We start from the raw sequence: 8,120 nt of genomic DNA, 5'->3' as shown, positions 1-8,120 counted from the left end.
TCCTGTTGAAGACAGCGCCGTTGTTGAAACATTGAATACCCCCGCTTAGTTTTTAATAAAGTCCCCCTTTTATACATTTTCCTGTAGAAGCACTGTCTCCACTTCTGATTCTTATTGAATATTTTCATTTTTTGTGGTCAACCACATTCCTCTAATTCCACTTATATATATATGTATATGTTTACAATTTGATCATGCACTCCCAGCCGAGTACAGCTGTTTCGTCCTACTTGGGACTCGTCAGCCCAGCGTAGGGAAGTGACACGATCTTGGGTCGGCAGTAACAGTGCGTCTCAGCGAGACATCAATGTTCCATGGTGGCAGCACCACCTGTGGAGGCCGCAGTGCAAGCCTACATGCAGCCATAGAGCATTAGCTATTTTTCCTTTGTATATGTACTTGCTGGCTTGCACTGTGGCCTCCACAGGCGGCGCTGTCACCGTGGAACATTGACGTCTCGCTGAGACGCACTGTTAGTGCCGACCCAAGATCGTGTCACTTCCCTACGCCGGTCTGACGAGTCCCACGTAGGACGAAACAGCTGTACTCGGCTGGGAGTGCATGATCAAGTTGTAAACATATGCTCGACGTGCAGCCATAGAGCATTAGCTATTTTATTTTTCCTTTGTGTGTGTGTGTGTATATATATATATAAAATAATGAATAAGTGAGCCGGAGACGCGCAACATTAGTTTATAATAACTCGTGGCTTTCAGACACTTTATCTTTGCATTATATATATATATATATATATATATACATAAAGAGGGGGAAAAAGCCATGAAAAAAATAAGTAAAGGACGCTAGACGTGTTTGAAATTCAAACTTACAGATTAAGATGGCTTCTATGGCTGCACGTAGAGAAACGGATACTCATGGAACGATGCGACTGCACCAGAGGACACGTGTTTCGCCGTGTTTGCGGCTCGTCAGCCCTGAGTAGCTGCGCATCGTTCAGGATTGGCAAACCCGTTTGCCAAACTCGTTTGCCAATCCCGAACGATGCGCAGCTAGCCAGGGCTGACGAGCCGCAAACACGGCGAAACACGTGTCCTCTGGTGCTGTCGCATCGTTCCATGAGTATCTATATATATATATATATATATATATATGCTACAAAATTGAGGTTCGAACGACCAGGATGTTGAATATAGATAGGGGAGAAAAGACACCAGAGACTGAAGTAGGGAGTAGGGGAAAGTTATTTATTAAGTTGGCATTTAAACTAAGGGTCTGGGGGAGTCTACGTTTCGGCGGAAGCTCCGCCTTCTTCGGGACTGAGACGAAAATCTATGTACGTACGTCTTTTAAAAGGTTACAAAAGTGTCGTCACAGCTGGTACAATTCCACTGCGAGGCAGTCGTCAGTGAGTCATGTTCTGGAAGATTCCGGAAGGTTCCTGGGTCATCGGCCGGGGAGATTACGTGTCAGAGCCTTGGAGTTCCAGAAAGGTCTGGGGTCGCGCTCGTTGAAAACCTGTTGTCCGGGGTGTTCTTAGCGTCATTGTGTCCAGCTGTAAAGAAAAGAAGAAAAGAGGCAGCGGGCACTCCGAGGACATACAGAAAAAAAGTTATCCGGATATGCTTCTTACAGTTGATAGCACTCCTTTATCCTCATTTATTAGAGATTGGAATTTGTAGATCAAGTACGATTCGCGTTGCTCTCTGCAGCGATCGGATGTGAAATTTGACTCTAAAATAAAAAGTGCGACGTTATTAATGGAATGACCGGGTCGACTAAAATGGCGAGAAACCGGGAGGCTACCTTTTTTCGAAACATCTGATCGGTGGTTATTGAATCGAATCCTAAATGAACTTTTACTTTGACCTACATATTGCGCAGAGCATGTTGTACATTGGATGATATAAATAATGTTACTGGAGTTACAGTCAAAGTCGCCATTGATTTTAAGGGAGAAGTCGGAGTTTGTACTCTTGACCGCTGCCGTGCTTTGCATTGATTTGCATATTTGGCATCTTTTACCATTGCATGGATGGCATCCCACCGTAGGTGTTAATGGTTTGGGAACTTTGGAGTTGACTAGTCTATCTTGGAGGTTGCGGGCACGTCTGTAGGTAACTCGTGGCTCCTCGGCAAATATTTGTCGTGTCCGTTCAGATTGCAGAAGGATGCTATGGTGGCGGTGGAGGATACTGTTAATATTACCCGCGCCTGCACCAAAGATAAGAACAAGGTTTACGCGGTCGCCCTTGGGTTCGTCGTTGCGTTTACCGAATAAGTTTCTCCGGTCTGTTTGTCGTGCTTTGGACAGAGCGTCTTTTACTAGACTGGGTGGAAAATTACGATTAACGAAGGTCTGCTCTAATTCCTCGAGGTTTTTGTTTAGAACATCGTCGTCCGAGCAGATCCTCCTGTATCGGAGTGCCTGGCTATAAGGAATGGCGAGTTTAGTATGGCGCGGGTGGCAACTGTTAAAGGAAAGGTACTGCTGAGCATCAGTTGGCTTTCGGTACAGGTCAGTGGAAAAAACCCTTCTCGGTTAAGGTTACTTTTACATCTAGGAAATTAACAGTCGTTGCCGGGAAGGAGTGGGTGAACTTCATGGCGGGGTGTACCAGGTTGAAATCGCGAATTAATCCTGTGAGATCTTCTTCGGAGTGTGGCCAAACCATGAATATGTCGTCCAAGAAGCGTTTGTATAGACTAGGCTTTTTGTCGCGCACGGCTAGAAATTTTTCCTCTAGTGCACCCATGAAAATATTTGCGTACGTTGGTGCCATCTTAGTTCCCATAGCTGTGCCATTTATTTGTAGATAGTGGCGGCCGTCAAATTCGAAGTTATTATTTTTGAGGATCAAGTTGAGTAGAGTTGGTAATACAGATGGGTCAACCGCGCGATCGGAGTACTTCAGATACGCCGCCTCCACTGCTAGCACGCCATCCTCATGTGGGATGTTAGTGTAAAGGGAGGTAACGTCTAGCGTTACAAGCAAGCTTGCATTGGGTGGTTCACATTTGCTAAGTATTTCGAGGAAATGGTTAGTGTCCTTAATATATGAGGGTAATCGGGGAGGTATATCTTTAAGGAGGTGGTCAACGAAGCTAGAAATTTTCTCAGTGGCGGTGCCGATTGAGGAAACTATAGGTCGCCCTGGGTTTCCTGGTTTATGGATTTTCGGTAACATGTAGATACTGCCTGGTTTAGGGTTTTGGGGGGCTAGAAATTCATATAGGCAGGAGTCGATTATTTCACGCGCTTTTAAGGATTTTAGGGTTTTGGTGATTTCGGCAGCTATCTTATTTGTTGGATCACTGTCAAGCGGCTCATAGAACGTGTTACAGCCCAGTTGTCGGAAGCCCTCGTTAAGGTAGTCCTGTTTGTCCATCACCACGATTGCCCCTCCCTTGTCTGCCCTTTTGATAATGATATCGCCACAGTTCTGTAACTGGGCTGTAACACGTTCTATGAGCCGCTTGACAGTGATCCAACAAATAAGATAGCTGCCGAAATCACCAAAACCCTAAAATCCTTAAAAGCGCGTGAAATAATAGACTCCTGCCTATATGAATTTCTAGCCCCCCAAAACCCTAAACCAGGCAGTATCTACATGTTACCGAAAATCCATAAACCAGGAAACCCAGGGCGACCTATAGTTTCCTCAATCGGCACCGCCACTGAGAAAATTTCTAGCTTCGTTGACCACCTCCTTAAAGATGTACCTCCCCGATTACCCTCATATATTAAGGACACCAACCACTTCCTCGAAATACTTAGCAAATGTGAACCACCCACTGCAAGCTTGCTTGTAACGCTAGACGTTACCTCCCTTTACACTAACATCCCACATGAGGATGGCGTGCTAGCAGTGGAGGCGGCGTATCTGAAGTACTCCGATCGCGCGGTTGACCCATCTGTATTACCAACTCTACTCAACTTGATCCTCAAAAATAATAACTTCGAATTTGACGGCCGCCACTATCTACAAATAAATGGCACAGCTATGGGAACTAAGATGGCACCAACGTACGCAAATATTTTCATGGGTGCACTAGAGGAAAAATTTCTAGCCGTGCGCGACAAAAAACCTAGTCTATACAAACGCTTCTTGGACGACATATTCATGGTTTGGCCACACTCCGAAGAAGATCTCACAGGATTCATTCGCGATTTCAACCTGGTACACCCCGCCATGAAGTTCACCCACTCCTTCTCGGCAACGACTGTTAATTTCCTAGATGTAAAAGTAACCTTAACCGAGAAGGGTTTTTTCCACTGACCTGTACCGAAAGCCAACTGATGCTCAGCAGTACCTTTCCTTTAACAGTTGCCACCCGTGCCATACTAAACTTGCCATTCCTTATAGCCAGGCACTCCGATACAGGAGGATCTGCTCGGACGACGATGTTCTAAACAAAAACCTCGAGGAATTAGAGCAGACCTTCGTTAATCGTAATTTTCCACCCAGTCTAGTAAAAGACGCTCTGTCCAAAGCACGACAAACAGACCGGAGAAACTTATTCGGTAAACGCAACGACGAACCCAAGGGCGACCGCGTAAACCTTGTTCTTATCTTTGGTGCAGGCGCGGGCAATATTAACAGTATCCTCCACCGCCACCATAGCATCCTTCTGCAATCTGAACGGACACGACAAATATTTGCCGAGGAGCCACGAGTTACCTACAGACGTGCCCGCAACCTCCAAGATAGACTAGTCAACTCCAAAGTTCCCAAACCATTAACACCTACGGTGGGATGCCATCCATGCAATGGTAAAAGATGCCAAATATGCAAATCAATGCAAAGCACGGCAGCGGTCAAGAGTACAAACTCCGACTTCTCCCTTAAAATCAATGGCGACTTTGACTGTAACTCCAGTAACATTATTTATATCATCCAATGTACAACATGCTCCGCGCAATATGTAAGTCAAAGTAAAAATTCATTTAGGATTCGATTCAATAACCACCGATCAGATGTTTCGAAAAAAGGTAGCCTCCCGGTTTCTCGCCATTTTAGTCGACCCGGTCATTCCATTAATAACGTCGCACTTTTTATTTTAGAGTCAAATTTCACATCCGATCGCTGCAGAGAGCAACGCGAATCGTACTTGATCTACAAATTCCAATCTCTAATAAATGAGGATAAAGGAGTGCTATCAACTGTAAGAAGCATATCCGGATAACTTTTTTTCTGTATGTCCTCGGAGTGCCCGCTGCCTCTTTTCTTCTTTTCTTTACAGCTGGACACAATGACGCTAAGAACACCCCGGACAACAGGTTTTCAACGAGCGCGACCCCAGACCTTTCTGGAACTCCAAGGCTCTGACACGTAATCTCCCAGGCCGATGACCCAGGAACCTTCCGGAATCTTCCAGAACATGACTCACTGACGACTGCCTCGCAGTGGAATTGTACCAGCTGTGACGACACTTTTGTAACCTTTTAAAAGACGTACATAGATTTTCGTCTCAGTCCCGAAGAAGGCGGAGCTTCAGCCGAAACGTAGACTCCCCCAGACCCTGAATTTAAATGCAAACTTAATAAATAACTTTCCCCTACTTCAGCCTCTGGTGTCTTTTCTCCCCTATCTATATACATATATATATATATATATAGAGAGAGAGAGAGAAAGCACAAAGATCTGCTCTCTGGCTTGTCTAGGTTTCGAAGGATTTCTTCGATTACACGCATGTTGTAGGGACCAAATTTAGATTCACTTGCACATAGGCGCAACGTAAATAAACTAAAACTGAGTGTCCGCCCATTTCATCGAACGTGATTTGGTCGAATGCCGTTTGATCGACGCCGTTTGTTCAAAAGACGTTTGTTGGAAGGGAGTTCAAAGCTCCGTGGAGTGCGTCGTACGCACCGGTTTTTCTGTAACTTTTTATTCGAGCGTACGGAGCAGGCAATGAGTATCCTCTGCTTTTCTATTTATTTATTTTTTGCTTTGTTCAGCCGAAGAAGGGAGACCACTGCTTATTTTAAGATCTTTGTCATTTACGAACAACACCTACAGCTGAACAGAACAGTGGGGAGAATCCGACGAACTACACATATTGAAGAAAGTGGCCTCACGTTGGGAGCAGCCGACAGTCTGGGCACCCTTCTCATTGCTGGCGGCAAATTTAAAGGGAAAGTTCTGAAATGGAATGTAGCCATATGTGAACGAAAGCCACTGGAAGTCTGTGGATACTAAGAAGGAAATTTCGCCATGGTACAACAAAACACATTAAATTAACAGCACATACAGCATTAGTCCTGAGTGGCTCAGGATTAACATCTCCCTTGGATCTCTGCACATCCACGCTATCCGAGAGAAAGAAAAGAAAGAAAGACAAAATGCAAAGGTTTGCTGCACGGCTTATTTTGTCTAGGTTTCGAAGGACTTATTCGGTTAATGTTTGTTGCGACAAATAAATTTAGATTCACTTGCACAGACGCAAAGTAAATACACTAATACTGAATAGTCAGTTAAATACAAACATTTCGTCATAACTGACAAGATGGTGTATATGCAGGCAAGCTGGTGGAAGAACTCCATTATGCAAAAGCCTGAGTCTGGGCACACAGAGGGACGAACACGAACACGACTCAAGTGAGCACATGACTTGAGTCGTGTGTTCATCCCTCTGTGTGCCCAGACTCAGGCTTTTACGTAATGGGGATTCTGTCATAAATTCATTCCGTCTCCAAAATGTTATAGTGTGAGAACTCAGCGTCAAAGAAAAATCAGCAGGTGAATATAAATAAGCCAGGGCGAACGAAATATAACATTTGGACTTTGCGCTGTGTCGAGAAAGTCAGACAAGCTAAGATAACGTAACACCAAGAAGTCACCAGGTACAGTCCACAAAGGGACAAAAATGAAGAATTGGCGTTCACCAGGACCTCCTTCTTTCTTTCCTTCTTTTTCTGTAGTTGAATTGACCTTGGCAACCCAAACATGACGCGAGATCCTTACATCTCAATAGTCAAGGAGGTCACACATGTTTATGGGACTACACAATCCTGTGGAGGAGTGAGTTATTTGTACTACAGGTAATGCTTACAGCTTTCTCCAGGCTGAGGCACATATGTTTGTGTGGCGCCATCTACACGCGAAAAAATCGCGAATCGGAGATACCGACTCACTCATATCCCTTCTTAATGTGCAATCTTTTGTCTATCGTTCAATATATAGAACACCATTCTACCCTGTTTCGTTGCCGAAAGAGATGTCAGTAAAGTTAGGTGAGAACAGAAAATTGCCCCAGCAGCTGCAATACTTATTCCAATAATTTTGCTGTTACTGAAAGGCCAACGTATCCCCTAAATGCAGCTGCAAAAATATGTTGCATTATTTTAGTAGGGGGAACGCAGCGAATTTTTCTCGGTGCCCAGGTCTTGCCATTGTGGTCTTGCACTCAGGCTCCACTTTGGAGTGGCACGCAATCGCACGTTTCCCGTTTCACAGGGCCTTCAGTCTCCCTGATGTAGCACTGATTCCCGCAGCTGGCACATATATGTGGACATGTCCACGTCGGCATTCTTATTTACGTGCATCCCTTTTATATGTCGTTGTGAGACCAACAGGTGGCATATGTCTATTATGCCGCAGTGACTGAGAGTGGAGTACTGACTGACAATACTGCACAACTTGGAAATTTTTGAAATTAAATTCTGTACTCGGAAGCGCCACCAGCAGCTCATTGCTGAAGGTGCTGCCTTTATTGCAGCCGCAAAAACAAGTAACAAAAAACTGTCCACCTACATTGCATAGGTAGCATGCCTTTCTGCGATGGAAATTATCGTGACATCTATTTTTGACACATATTAATAAAAAAGAAAGAGGGACGCATTCTAACGACAAGAGTTCGCCTGGTCTGGCATGGTGCAACCTTCCTCTTATTGACCAAACCCTGTCTAACTGACCAAATCATCTCTGGGCTCTGGGGATGCATATGCTACCTATGCGATGTAGCCAGACAGTTTTTTGTTACTTCTTTTTGCGGCTGTAATAAAGACCGCAATTTCACATTGAGCCACCTGGTAGCACTTCCCGGTACATATTTTTTTAAATAGAAAAATGCACACCTTGTACAGTATTGACAAAACTGTTGCAAAAGTTATTCGTATACTCAGCTACATATCGGGAGTCAGTATTCCACTTTCAGAG

General features: G+C 44.6%; 1 protein-coding gene across 1 annotated transcript in view; it reads right to left on the bottom strand.

Annotated features, from left to right (window-relative positions):
• Nucleotides 1-5,878: 5,878 nt before the first annotated feature.
• LOC135378605 (uncharacterized) overlaps nt 5,879-8,120 on the bottom strand; it is a 29,014-nt gene continuing 26,772 nt past the window's right edge. Inside the window, exon 7 of the mRNA XM_064611680.1 lies at nt 5,879-6,104. The gene's annotated coding sequence lies outside the window, so the exon portion shown is untranslated. The remainder of the gene's footprint in view (nt 6,105-8,120) is intronic.

The sequence above is a fragment of the Ornithodoros turicata genome, chromosome 1, assembly GCF_037126465.1.
Source record: "Ornithodoros turicata isolate Travis chromosome 1, ASM3712646v1, whole genome shotgun sequence".
NCBI classification, from domain to species: domain Eukaryota; kingdom Metazoa; phylum Arthropoda; class Arachnida; order Ixodida; family Argasidae; genus Ornithodoros; species Ornithodoros turicata.
This window is presented reverse-complemented; position numbering and strand designations above follow the sequence as displayed.